This window comes from Mustela nigripes, chromosome 11 (genome assembly GCF_022355385.1).
Source record: "Mustela nigripes isolate SB6536 chromosome 11, MUSNIG.SB6536, whole genome shotgun sequence".
In the NCBI taxonomy this organism is placed as follows: Eukaryota; Metazoa; Chordata; class Mammalia; order Carnivora; family Mustelidae; genus Mustela; species Mustela nigripes.
The window spans coordinates 1,156,916-1,170,124 of NC_081567.1; the positions used below are offsets into that span (position 1 = coordinate 1,156,916).

Below are 13,209 nucleotides of genomic sequence, written 5' to 3' on the forward strand. Positions count from 1 at the left end.
GTCACAGAACCCCTCTTGCCCCCTGTGCATTGGACTCCGCCGTTGGGGGCCCTTCCTGCAGGGCTGGGACTGACTTCTGTTTGCAAACCCAGTTCTGGCGCAGGTGCTCCTACCCGGGAGGTGGCCCGTCTGTTGGAGCTGGGTTGTCCTGGCTCGCGTGACCAGAAGGGGGTGAGTGACTCAATACCTTGAAATGTGTGTTTTAGGGTTTGGAGTTTTGCGACATGTTGCTTGCCTGCTGCATCCGGCCACTGCAATCGTGATACTCAGGCTCTTCTAATTCTGATGCACCAAGAGAAGAGAGGGAGCATTTGGGAATACAGGGCTCTGTCCTTGGTAGCAGGGAGGAGCAGAGACTCCTAGAACTTCCAAGGGCATGCCTTCTTCTGTTGGTGTCTTTAGCAGGCTCCCCAGCCTTCTCCGTGGCTTTAGCAGGAGATTTCCAGGAGGGGAGTGCCGAGTGGGGAGGAGAGCCCCCCATGAGAAGAAAAGCGGGGCGTTTTGGGCAGAGGGACTGGCTGGGGAAACAGAGCTGAGGCGGGACAAGCTTAGTATGTGTAAGGTTCACAGGGAGACCAGGCTCGCTGGAACCTGTGGGTGTGGGAGCCACGGGGTTGCAGGGCGGACAGGGGCTAGGTCACAGGGCGGGTGAAGCTGCCTGGTCAGGTTCCTCCAGATGTCCACGGAGTGCCTGCCATCTGCCAGACACTGTGGAGCTAGAGACACACATCCCTCTAGGAGCGCCGAGTCTAGAACGAGGGAAGGGGTGTGAGGTCATATGGTTCATTCCATGTGACGGCTGCGACCCTTCAGCGGACATCAGGAAAGCCTGGGGTGAGGGGCTGGGGTCTGACCCCATCCCTGCCTCTCATTTCATGGGACAGTGAACAGCACCTACCCCTCCACAGGCCTCAGTTTCTCTGTCTGAAACATGATGGTATCCCCAAGGACCATCCTGAAGGATGTCCCCTGAGGCTAAGAGATGCTGAGAGGGCAGTGTGTGTGGTCTGGGGTCAGGGTCAGCTCTGACCATGCCAGGACACAGAGACTCATGCAGCAGTGGGGCAGGCAGGCCACCACAGGCTGACAGCACCCCTCAGAGGTGCTGGGGCAGTTGGGTCTAGGCTGGGCGGACTTGACGGTGCTGACCCCCGGGCATGGGCCAGCCAGAGCAGGATTTTGGCCAAGACTCCTGACGATAGCCCTGTGCTTTCCCACCTCTGTGCATTTGCATAGAGCACCCTGTCTCCCCACTCTGCCTGTCCTTGGGGTGGTATGGGTGTCCCATAGACCCTATTCTGATGACTTTTGCATGTAGAGTTTTGAAAGTCACCTACTACTTCTGACCTCCTGTTTCTTATCTGTAAAGTGGAGTAATAACCTCTCCCAGAAGGTGAGCATTCAGCAGGACGTGCAAGTTGCTCGGTATACAGTAGGCAGTTAAGAAATTCTGGTGGTTATGCCCCCCTTTCTGAGCACAAGACAGCAGAGTCTCAGGACGTCATGTCCGAGCAATGTTTATTCTCTGCCTTCTTCGAAGCCCACGCTCAGGCTTCCCTGAGTTGGTCCCAGGTCCCTGGAGCCCAGGGGGAGCCCGGCGGGGCTCAATCCCCCCAGCAGCCCCAGACCCTTGCGTCTCTGTCCTCTCCCTCACTTCAGGGCCTCGTGTTCTGCCCCTCCTGAGCCTGGCAGGTGGCAGTTGCTGAGCGAGTGCGCGCCGAATGAATGGAAGGGTGTTTCCCAGCCTGGCCCACCTAGGAGGCAGGTGAGAGACCAGATGGCCTGAGGCTCCTGCAGGGTCCGGCAGAGGCATACGGACACCACACGGCGGTTCAGGAAGGTGGGTGCGGGGCGCACTGTTCCCAAGATCCTGCACAGACACAACATTTTATCATGCGGCGAGTTGCACTTTCTCAGTTCTATTCCTGCCTCCCTCCCTCCTGGTCCTGAGGCCTCGTCCCTGGAAGTTGCTTTACTGAAGCAATGGCTAAGAGGCCAGAAGGAGGCTTCTGTGTGTTCTGATGACCCCAGGTGACCTGCTGGTCCCAACCCAGCCCTGGCCCTGGCCCTGGCCCTGTGTTCAGCACCAGGGACAGAGCCACGGCCAGCCCCACCCTGGGCCCCTGGGTGCCGTAGAAGGCATGCTGGGAAATGGAGTCTGGGGGCTGGGGGTCAGCAGAGGCAGAGCCCAGCCTCCACTGTTAAGACCCCTGCCCCCAGGCCTCAGTCTTCTTCTCTGGAAAGTGGGGGTGATGCTTTCCCTAGCATAGGCTGGCATGACACACGGGGGACTTGCCCAAGGCCACCCACCTTCTCCGTTGCACGTCCTGTCCCTCCCCCAGCCTTCCGACAGCCCCCCTTCCCTCCCCCCTTCCCAGAGCAGAGTTATTTATCTGCCTGACGGTGACAGGAGGCAGTGGCTGGAGTTAGAGCTGCTGTCGGAGATCAGCTGGCGGTTGCAGAGCAAACAGCCCGAGCTAATTAGCAAAAGGTCACTCCAGCTGCTCGAGCCCCGCTTCTGAAGTCAGGCCTCACAAGTCGGGCTGGAAGGAACCTGGGACTTTGAGTTAGTGGCTTGGTTACCAGGACAGCTTCAAACCCCTGGCCACGGCTCATCGCCTGACTGCCCCGCCCACGACTCTAGGCTTCGTTCGCCTAGAGATTCCCAGCACCAGGGGTCCAGCCGTCTGCCCCCTGCCCCAGGCTGGACAGTCCACAGACACTGTGTCCCCAACCCATGTTGGAGGGTGGGCCTCCCCCACAGAGCCCAGGGGCAGACTGTCCCCAGCGGTGGAAGTGTGGGGCTGGGCAGTAGCCGCCCATGTGCCCCCACATTCCCTCTGTGTTCTGACTGTTTTTCTTTAAGTAAATTCACTTTTAAAAAACTTAAATAAATACATTTATTTAAAAGGGAAGTTTTATAGCACTACTACAAATGGAAAACAAGCCTCCTTTGCCATAAATAGAATTCATAATCATAAAAATAAATTCAGTGGAAACAAAACAACGTTATTAAATTCTAGTTGGATGCTGTAGCCCAGGGGAGGCTTGGAGCCCAAGGCCTGCTGTTGCTTTATTAAAAAGGGAGAACAGGAAGTGTGCAGAGGTGTTCAACACTTACCAGCCCCAAACCGAGACTTTCTTTTTGATGTAGTTAGAAGCCCTGAAAAGAATTACATTGAAGGTAACTTTCTTCATAAAAGAATTCAGCATTATTTTCTGTTGTATCAGCCAGGGATTTGGTTTGGCTGCATGAAACGGAGACCCTGTCTTATGATTGAGCCCTGCATAGGGGTTTTCCTTTCTCATGGAAATATAGGATGGCTGTAGTGTTGGTCCACAGCCCAAGGAAGCTGTCAGTCATCACCCCACATAGACTTCTTTTTAGACATTCTTAGCATTTGTCCTCATGGTCTCGAGATGGCGGCGGCTTCTCCAGCCATCATGTCTGCATTCCAGGCAGGAAAAGCAGTGGTGAAGAGAAAGGAGTGTGCTGGCTGAGTCGGTTCCTTGTTATCAGGAAGATCATGGTGGGCACTGGAGCCTGTGCTCTCACCCACCATGGTCCACTGTTGCCTCACGGACATTTGCCTGTTGGCTCTATATTGATGTGCTGTCTGTCATTTTCCAGGCAGTAGACCCCGGCCGTGAGGTCACATGCTGGCATCTGTGGAAAGAGTCACGACCCATCCCAGGACACCCTCCTGGGGCCTCCCCTTCCCCCACACCTGGCTTCTGCTGCCCACAGTGGGCCCAGCTCAGGCTGGACCCTGTGCTGTCCCCACTACCCTTCCCTGTCCTCACCACCTGTGGGGCGAGGTGGGGGGTGTTGCTGGAGAGGGTCCGGGCTCAAGCTGCCCACCTCTGGGCTGCCCTGGGAAAGGAGCAGCCCCTCCCTCCCCCTCCCCCTCCCCCAGAGCTCTCTCGGGGTCCTGGTTCCCCGTTCTCCCTCTCCAGCCTCCCTGAAGCCCCTTCAGAGGGTTTGGTCTCTCAGCTGGCAGCCCAGCAGGCCGCAGGGCTGCATTTCTGCTGCTATAGGTCTTAATTTGTTTTCTCATTTCCCTGTGGAATGCGTATCCTGGGTTCCTGGCTCTAATGAGCAGGAGGAGTGGGCGGGCCTCGGGGTGCCTCCCGCCTCTGGCCTCTCTCTGGCCTGCAGGCCCTGGGGACCCCTTCTCTGTCGGCGCAGGGCTCCTGGCTCGGCCCCTCCTTGCCACAAGCTTTGCTTTTCGGCCTGAGCTGCTTCTCGCCTCCTCCCGTCATAGATTTTATTCCTGCCTCTGGCCTTTGACCCCTATTTTTGCCACCAGTGCAGGGGATCCCACTGCAGACCCCATTGCTAACCAGCTGTGCAGTCAGGGGCAAGCCACTTAGCCTCTCTGTGTTCTTTGTGTGACGGGGACCACAGCAGATTTTCCTCAGATCTCTGATAAAGTGAACGAGAGGCGCCCCGCCTGTGCCTCTCCTGTCCTCTCCCACCAACTCCGGCTTTGTGGATGTCCACATGCTGCACACATGTGTGTAAGCATCTCTGCGTAGGTGTCCCCATGGCCCTGGGGGGCTGGGGGCTGCGGTGCCTGTAGCCATCCTGCCCTGTCCCCCGGCTCCACGGGGTCAACGCCAGGGACTCACAGCGGCCTGGCGCCCCAGCCTGTGGACCCTGAATCCGGCATTGGAAGTGGGTCAGGGGGTCTGCGGAGAGGCGGAGGGTCTGGCAGGGAGGCCTGGTGCGGCCATGGGGTTGATGGGAGAGAGGCTTGGAGCAGCCCAGAGGAAACCAGCAGACAGGGCTGTTTCTCACAGTCATGATCTGATACGGAGGGACGTGGCCCAGAGCTCTGGCAAGGCTTCTCTGCCAGGATGAGGGGGAGGGCGCAGCGGGCTGGGGGAGGTCTCCCTTCCTGAGCACCTACTCTGCACAGGCTTTCCATCCTAGTCCAGAAGACTCTGCACCACCTCCAGTCCTGGGCCTTCCGGTCCAGGGGCCCTGAACAACTGCCCCAAGGTCTGCAGGTAGAGGGAGGTCGTGAGTCCTGCCCAAGGCATGTGCCTGGGGGGTCTGACATGCGCCCACCTTGCGGAAGTATCTGGGCTCTCTGATGGGGAGGAGGGTACACAGGGCTGCCTGCAGGGACTCTACTCCAGGCTGGCCCTCGCCCTGGCCCACGGACGTCCCCAGCCTGGCCGCTTGGCACTGGGCCCTGAAATGCGGTGTGTACATCAGCCGGTGGCTCTTCTGGGCTTGCCAGCAGCTGCTCTGAGTCTCCTGGGGAAGGCAGGTGGGGGCAGGGCCTGTGCTGCTGTCCTACTGTGTGCTCCCACAAGCCTAGTTCTGGCTGGGGATACGGCTCAGGGGGGTGCCGACCCTCCCGCCCCAAGACAGGACCATGAATGCACACCGGGCTTGGGACAAGAGATGCTTCCCGCATCTCCACTGTTCCAGGTGGGGCCTGAGACACAGCCCCCACCCCCTGACAGCAGGGCCTCGGGAAGTCTGTCATGTCTTCTCCTGAGCATCTCTGCCTTTCTGAGTCTGGGTTTGAGGTCTTCTGAGGCCGGCAGGGTTGGCCTTCCCCATTTTTGCCTCCGGGAGCATCTAGGCAGGCCTGAGGTGTCCAGGGTCCTGACCACCTGCACAATGTCAGCGAGCTGAGTGCCACCCGTCCCTCCTCACCACGCCCCGGAGGTGAGCTCCCCACCAGTAGTATCCTGTCAGGTTGCCCTGACCCCCTCCAGTGCCCCTTTCCGCATCCAGGGTCTGGTGTGGACACACGTGTCCTGGCGGATGTCTGTGGCTCAGAGATAGCTCCCTTCCCCAGTCCCGCCTGCCCTGGTCCTGTCCACAGTCCCTCCTCCGTGTGTGGCCAGGACAGGTCCCCCTGCACCTGTCCCGTGTGCGTGCTGTTGGAGCCCTTCATAGTCGGACTGTATGTTGGTGGCTGGTGTCAGCACAATGGACAGGCACCTGCTATCCATGAGAATGCATCATGATGCCGGCCCACATGTGGGATGGGCCACAGCCCTGACAGCTCCCCGTTATTCCGCAGGGTCTCTGCAGACTCACGGTTCAGGGTCACAGACCACACCTTCTACCTCGCAACAGCCCCTTCTCTGCTCCTGGCATCCGCACTTCTCCTGCCTTGACATGCTTCCTCTCATGTGCCCCCTTAGAAGTTGGTGCCCCCAAAGTGCCTGCCCCTTCTCTTGCTGCATCCGTTGTCCTGCCCTGGGGTCTGGGGTCAGCTACGTCCTCATGCAGACCGCGCTGGTTCTCTGCCCAGTGCGGGCCATGGGGACAGAGGAACCCCAGACCAGCATGGCTCTCTGAAGTTCTTATAACTCTCTCATAAGTTCTTATGTCCCCAGCTCCCAGACCAACGGCCGGGCATCAGTGGCTCCCTGGGGTGGTCTGCACACCCTCCAGGGTAGGGCTTCTCCATGTCACTGCGTCGGGACGGCTTTTGCGTCTCTGTGGCCGCGTGACAGCTTTCTGTCATGGCTGCACCGCTGGGAGCTGTCTGTCTGCCTGTGGACGAGCGTTTGGGTAATGTCCAGTTTGGGGCTATCCGAGTACGGCTGCTGTGTACACCCTGGACTCCGCACAGGTTCCCATGCGCTCTGCCGGGCGTATCTCTGCCTCTCGGCTCCGCCCACGTCCCTCCCTTGCCCCTCACTGACCGGGCTCCTGCCCCCTCTCCCGCGGACTGCAGATGCTTCTGCTCGATTCCCTGCACATCCACGGTTGTTCTGCAACAGTCCCTTTTCCATCAACAGCCAGAGTCGTCATACGTCGTCTGCGCCAAACCTTCAGTGGCTCCCTATTGCCCCTGAGATCACATCCGGTCTCTGGCAGGGGCGCCGGGGTGAGATCAAGGCTCCCAGCAGCCTCTCGGGTCTTTTCACCCCCACCCTCCTGGCTCTTCCGGCCTCCTTGGCCCCTTCCCCTGCCCTGTCTCCCCCACTGCCTTTGTAGGGTTGGTCTTTCACTGTTCAAGTCTCTGCAGAAATGTCAGCTCTCTGGGGGAGCCCTCCTGGGCCCACAAGACCAGGCTGCGTCCCCGGCTGACCCACGTACTGGTTGAAACTTGGGCGTCCCTCTGCAGCCCATTAGCCCTGCCTCTGGCACGTGGCAGGGACTCGCTTGCCAGGTGTGGACTCTGGATGGGCGGGGCAGAGCTGCAGCCCCCATGGTGTGGGTGCACGATCGGGGAGCTCCAGAGTGGCGTGGTCAGTCCCCCAGCCGGTCCGCAGAACGAGGGACCGCCGACACGGAGCCTGTGGGGACGTGTTCTTCCCAAGGCAGCTGGCACGAATACAGAGCTGTCTTGAGAGCCAAGGACATAGCAGGGCCCAGAGGGCTGGCCTCGGACCGTGGAGGGATGGGCACTGTGGTCCAGCAAGGAGGACATCCCTGGGGAGGCCCATGGCTCCTGCAGCCTGGCCCTGGTGGGCTCTGGCCACCCCCACCTCTGTCCCAGCCCCAGCCCAGTCCACAGCATCCCAGCATGCTTTCCCTTGTGAGCCCAGCCTGGCCGGACACCTCTCCTTTTCAACCCCACAGCACACCTGCTGTCCTCCTCAGGAGGAAGCCCGCATCCCTGAACCCGCCCCCCCCCGCCCCCCCCACCCCGCTCACTATTACCTCTTTTGGGAAGAAGAAGGCAGAACCAAGGGGGTGGGGTGCGAATTCTCTAGCCTGGTCCGTGAGCTTCCTCCTGCTGCTTTTCATTTCCCCAGAGGCCTTGTGGATTATGTCAAGCCCCTGTCCGTGCAGGGGGCCGGGTGGGGAGGGAGGCCTGTCTAGCCTCCAGAAGGGGTACTGGGCCATCGTCAGCAGCCCAGCCCGACCTGGGGGTGGGGGCAGGGGGTAGACCACATGGCCCTTTGTCCCAGCCTTTGTGTGGCAGGAATGGCAGCGCGGGGCTCTGGCCCCGAGATCCTCAAAGCCCCTTCCTGCTCCAGGTCCCCACGGGCCCTTGAGACCACCTCTCCCTTCCGGGGACTGGCTCCTCCTCCCCTGAGCCTCCTTCCTGTCTTCGTACTTGGGTCTCTCTTCGTGGGACGGGTTGGTATGGTTATCTTGATCCTACAGTGCGAACGTTGCTTCGTTATTACGGGAATCAACCGCAGCTAAATACCGAGTGCGCTCAGCCGCGCTTTCTCCGGTGGCCCCCGGGGCTGTCCCACTGTCCCATCCACTCTCGGGCCCGGTCCCCGCCTGGCCTCCCCCCAGCCTCCACCTGTTTCCTCCTCAGCAGAGCGAGGACGGTGCACGCTTCTCCGCTCCTTCGCGGTGCTGCGCGTGTGCTAACGTTTACAGAAATGTGCGACGGCGCTGGTAAAGTCAGACCTCCGTGGCGGGAAGCCACCGTTCCGGTGACAGGTTCCCAGCCCTGCGGGGCCGCTGCGGACCTCCCACGAGGCCGTCACCAGTCAGGTGGCATCTCTGTCTGCCAGCCTGGGCACTCGACCCCGCTGCTCCAAGGCCCCCATGGGTACTGGAGCGGCAGGCAGGGGGGGGCAGCCCCCCCCCCCCCCCCCCAATCCCTGCCCTGGGCTACGGCACAGCCCCAACGCCCTGGAGCTGCAGGAGGGCTGGAGAGAGCTCAGGAGAGCAAAGCCTTCGTCCTGGTTGTGCTACAATCTTCTGTGTGATCCAGGGAAAATGCTTTTCCTTCTCGAGGCCTGAGTGCACACCCTCACAAGGCTGAGGCCAATGTCGGGAGGTTCTCTCGATGTGGTTCCTCAGGCACCCGGCTTCGTGGCCACCCCTGTCTGCCGCTGCCCAGCCCTGGCCTGGGCCAGGCACACAGCTGCTTTCAACACCATCAGACGAGTAAAGGCCAGAGCTCAAGGCCGTCGGTCAGCTTGCCTGTTTGTTGGGCGCCAAGCTACACACCTGCCAGGCTCCATCCATCAAACCTTTCCTCTGCGTGTGGTCAGATGCAGGAGGGGGTCAGGTTTGAGGAGGGCCTTGTGAGGGAGGGACTGTCTCCAGACACCACGGGTCAACATTAGTTCTCTGACGACCAGGACGGGGGACACCCGTGACCGGGGCAGCCCTGGAACAGAAAGGAGATCTGTCTCCCCTCTCTCCTCTCCTGTGACCCTCAGGCTCTTTCTTCCCCTCTCTGGTCCTCAGTGCTCCTGTCTCTGCAAGGGGGGGCCGTGCACACCTCGCCGAAGGCCCCACGCCTGCAGCTCCTGGGGCTGGTACCCCCACCTTGTGTTTAGCCTGACGGGGGGCCGAGGAGCTTGGGCCTGGTCCTTAAGGCCAGAGAAAACAAAGCATGAGCCAGAATCTGTGTCCCAACCAGGACAGAGGACACATGGCCCGTGGCACAAACGCAGACACCCAGGCCCTACACTGGGACCTGTTGAATCAGGAGTAGAGATGGGTCCCGGAAGTCTCTGTTTCGTAAAGGCTCACGAGTGATGCTGACCGTTTTCCTGGTTCTAGGCACCCCCCTGCTGGGGGAAGTGCCCTCTCTGACATCCAGCCTCTCCTTGCACACCTCTGACGACGGCGAGCTCAGTCGCACACAGCAGCCCATTCCTTTCCAAAACATTTAAAAATGTATTATAAAGTATTGCAGACTTCTCAAAGATTTAAGAAATCTCAAATATTTCACTAATTATGAAATATTTAATACAGCTAAAGGTGTGAAGAGTGATACCCTGAGAACCCGAACACTGTCCAGCTGAGTGTCAGTCCCCGCCCCCCCACCCCTGCCGGGGCCTCTGTGTGCCCCTCTCAGACCACCGCCACCCGCCACCTTTCTTTCTGAACTTTCCATTGTGGTAAAATACACCAGAATTGGGCTCATGGGCTCCGTGCGTCTTGATCTTTGTGCGATGCCACCTAGGTGTTTCCCAGGGAGGCCGTGTGTGTTAAACCTTGGTGAGCAGACTCAGGGAGTTCTCTGGGAGGGTGAAAAGGTCCACCCCAGGGCCTGGGGTCCTGCTCTGCAGGCGGCCTCTCAGCCAGACACCCCCACACTGTCCCTCCCACCTTCGCGTCTGTGCTCCGCCAGCTCCGTCGCTTTCAGACGCGCCTTCCTGGGTCTGTTGGCTGCATCACGTGTGGGTAGGCACTGGGGCTCGGGGGCCAAGGTGCCTGGGTTTCAATCCTGCCCCATGACTAAGCAGCTGTGGAAACTCAGCCAAGTTCATTAACAACTTCGTGCCTCTTCGGTTAGGTGCGTAATACTACTTCCTGCTTCACAGGACTGGCCCAGTTCTGAATAGTTTGATAGACGAGAGTTTAGCTCCTAGAAGGTGCTCTAGGAGTGTGGGCTCTGGTCATGTTCCTTGGAGTCTGGAGCCAGATGCTCTGAGCACAGGCTGAGCCGTGCTGCCTAGAGCCGGGTCATCACCTTCTCTGTTCTCCCTGCTATATCTCTATTAAGTCAGCCATTTACCTTCTCAGGTGGCCACATTGACCTGTCCAACTGGCTCTCGCTTCATTCTTTTCCCCACGGGTGATGTAGAGCCATGCTGACCCCTTTCTGGCGTGCTTTTTGCCCTGAGATATTCGTCGAGCTGGAGGGAGTGCTTGGCTCCCGGTCCTGGCCTTCAGCCTCCGTCCCCTTCCTACAGGTTCTCAGAGTTCATCAAGGCTGCTGCTCACACGGATGAGGACAGAGCCCGGAGACCTCCCCAGATAGCCCTGTGGGTGCCCCCCAGCCCCTGGATGTGTTCTGCACCTCCCCCGACTCTGCGGTCACTCTGGGTGCGCGGTCACTCTGCCACCCAGGCAACTGCCCTGTCTTGTGCATGCCTGCTAACTGGCCCTATCCCCTGTGGGAGGCTCGGTCCCCAAGAATGTCACACTGTCCTCTAGGAGCCTTTGGGGAGGAGCGAGTGGGGGCAGGTGCCCCTGGCCTCCTAGCACCTGCCGGGCAGCCCAGGGACTGGGGTGGTGACCCCTGGAGTCCCAACGCTATGTCCCAGAGTCCTTCCCTGAAGTCCCTCCCCATAGCCGTCACCGGGGCCTGACACTGGGGGTGGGGGGTAGGGTGCGGGCGGCCAGGGGGGAAAGCAGCTCCCTCCACGCACAGAGGTGAGGCCGGTGGCCGGTGGTATCTCTGGCGACAGACGGACAGACGGCCGGCCGACAGACGGAGGCCCAGAGCCAGGAGGGCAGGCGGTGAGGGGGTGGAGGCAGTGTGAACCGAGGCAGTAATGTGCTCGGCGATGAAGGATCGAGTCGCGGAGGGGAGCGCGTCCTCACACCCCACTTGGGTGCTTTCCAGCACTGTCAATTACGCCGAGAATTGAATGTCCTCCAGCTGCTCCGGCGGTCGGACTCCTGCCCGCCGCGAGACAATAATTAGACGCCTGTGTGTGCGTGCGGGTGTGTGAGCGTGAGGTGCGGCGGGGACAGGCAGAGGGCCCAGGGCTGCCGGGTCGCACTCTGGGGACACACATGTGAGGTCGCCACAGACACTTCCTCCCTGCGGGTCTCAGGGGCGCTCGATACAGGCCTCCCCGACCCTCACCTCGAAGCTGCCCCGGGAGGGGGACCCAGGTCGCCATCTCAGCCCAGCCCCCTGCCCACCATGCTTCCCGGCTTCCAGTTTCACTGACCTTGGCCCTTTGAAGGCTCCAGAGAGGCTCTATTTAGAACAGCGGCATATGGACCTCGCTGGATTTCTTGCTCAGACATATGCTGGGAGGCATGGCACAGCCAGACGGCGCTCCGGTCTCCCTCCCCAGCCACACACGCAGAGGGAGGCCTGGCCGGAGCAGTCCCTGGCCCCACATGGTGGTCCCCAGCACCCCTGGACCTCAGGGACATGGGTGGGACTGTGGGAGAGGGGAGCCCGCCATCCGAGGGCGTCTGCGGTCACTCACCTGGGAAGGGTCCCTGAGCACCTCTTCTCCCAACGGCCCCCCGCCCCCCAGAACACAGACCAGTGTGCTGCTCGGGGGATAGCATTAGGGAGAATGGAGCCTGTGTTCCCCACCTAGAGGAGGGGCAGGGGGCTGCCAGGTGCCCCCTCCCCAGGAGACACGGGACATGTTCTGTATGTTCTTAAGACATGTCTGTGTCCCTCCGTGGGTCAGAGGCTGTGCCGCTGGCTGCCCAGTCCCCACCGGAACTTCCGTTCATGTCCTCGTCCAGCTGGCTAACTGCAGGCCCTTCCCCAGGGCCGTCTGGCAGGGGGCTCTGGCCGTGCCCCTGAGGGTTCATGCTCAGCTCCTTGCACTTGGAAGCTCTGCTGTTCGCACAGCAGGGAGAGCTGAGGGGTCCGGCTTGGTCCTTCCCCACCGGGAGCTTTCTGGAGGGAGCCCCGCCCCTTTGCAGTGTCCCTTTGGGCCAGAAAACCAGTGGGAAGCAGGGCCAGACCGAGCTCCCAGGACCCTGACCCCCAGCTGGGCCCCCCAGCAGCCTCCACTCCCCTGCTGTCAGCCCGATGTTGGGGGGCAGGCTCTGGTCGGCTCCATGGCCCCTGCCCCCGAGCCCCGGCCCCTCCCCACCCCCGCAGAGCGTCTCGATGACTAACAGCAGAGCGGCCCCTTCCAGATCAATCCCATTCCTGGTCTCACGGCTATAATTAATGTTTGCTGTGTCATTAGATTGATTTTTTATGGACTCTGAGAGCTGGCGGGCCCTCAGAGGGACAGCTGTGGGCCGACTGCAGCCCACCCCCTGGGAAAGGGGAACCCAACCCTCCAGCTGCCCAGGCCTGCCTGCGCCCCCTGGACTTTGCATCAGCTCTTCTTCAGCCCTGTCCCCACATCCTGGCAGCAGCCAGAACCTCACGCGGCCCCGTCGGGTGTGGCATGGTGCACAAACACGCGTGTCTTGCCCAGGCCCCTTGGTGAACCTGCGGGCTCCGTGCACTGTTCCCACTTCCCAGAGGAGACAAGATGCAGCTGAGAAAGTCCAAGGGGTCTGGGGGCAGATGGTTTGCACCCCATGAGCCTCTGCTTCCGGGGACACCTGCCACACTGGGTCCTGGCTGTTCCCAGAAGTGGCTGCGTTTACCTGTAAGCAGGGGCCCATGGCCCCGTTGGTCAGGGAGGTAAACTGAGCCTCCAAAGTGAAGGCATCTGCATAAACCTGCTGGCCTGGAGAGCACCAGGGCCTGAGTCTCTCGCGGGTCAAAAACCCTGTTGTCCAGGCCACTGCCCAGGGGCGTGGGCATGGACCAGCCTTCCTTGACCCACACACCGCAGGCCCCGCCCCCGCAACACCCCCCC

General features: G+C 60.6%; 1 protein-coding gene across 4 annotated transcripts in view; it reads left to right on the plus strand.

Annotated features, from left to right (window-relative positions):
• The window catches only part of ELFN1 (extracellular leucine rich repeat and fibronectin type III domain containing 1), a 68,284-nt gene that overhangs the window by 39,927 nt on the left and 15,148 nt on the right, over positions 1 to 13,209 (plus strand). The window lies entirely within an intron of this gene.